At 34.7% G+C, this 770-nt stretch overlaps 1 protein-coding gene across 1 annotated transcript in view; it reads right to left on the reverse strand.

Moving 5' to 3' along the window:
* Window positions 1-770, reverse strand: part of LOTGIDRAFT_167836 (hypothetical protein) — a gene marked incomplete at both ends in the record, with an annotated part of 5,991 nt that overhangs the window by 4,143 nt on the left and 1,078 nt on the right. The window lies entirely within an intron of this gene.

The raw sequence follows: 770 nt of genomic DNA on the forward strand, positions 1-770 counted from the left end.
GATTAATATGTTTAGATCCGTCTTTAAATTTATCAAATAATATTGCATTACGTAGAGTAACAAACAAGATACGTCTAAAACGGGGATGTTCTGCCCATTCTTGCTATTTTACATTACCTTTTTATTTTACTTTAAAATTTTAATTTAATCCAAATAATCCAAAATTGCAAAAAGCTATTGGCGAATTAGAACTGTCACACCTGTATCACATCTTCAGGTACTTTGGATATTTTATCTCCTCGGAGCTTGTTTATTCCTTCGCTATTTTATTTGTCATAATATTTAATATTGTTAAAACGTGTTAGGTTTCGGGGAAGGGAGGGTTTGATTCTCCCAAATGTACAGGCCTAGGGTGGAGCAGACACTTTATTTAGAAATTAGGATTAAGGGTCTTGATATTGGGTTTTCTTCTGTTCTTATTCTGATCTGCAATTAGAAAAAATGACTCGCCCGATGGGCGAGAAGTATAGTATCTGTTATGTACTGATTGTTTTTAGTTTACTATGAACAATATTATCATTTAAGTTCTTATTTTTTGAATATGCAACTATCATTTTCTGCTTATAGACATGGGGGAATTTCTCTTGGAGGCTCTTATAGTGGGCATGAACTATCTTGCTTGCTCGATTGCTGGTTGTATTAAACGGGACAACAAAGGGTGCTATGCCTACATTATGATGAATATTTAGTCCTATAGGTCTTGCTGTATTCAATGTCTCAATCCAATGGGCCTCCCTAGATTGACGGAATTTGGTAGTTTCATCTTCGGG

The sequence above is a fragment of the Lottia gigantea genome (genome assembly GCF_000327385.1).
Source record: "Lottia gigantea unplaced genomic scaffold LOTGIsca_70, whole genome shotgun sequence".
Lineage (NCBI taxonomy): Eukaryota > Metazoa > Mollusca > Gastropoda > Lottiidae > Lottia > Lottia gigantea.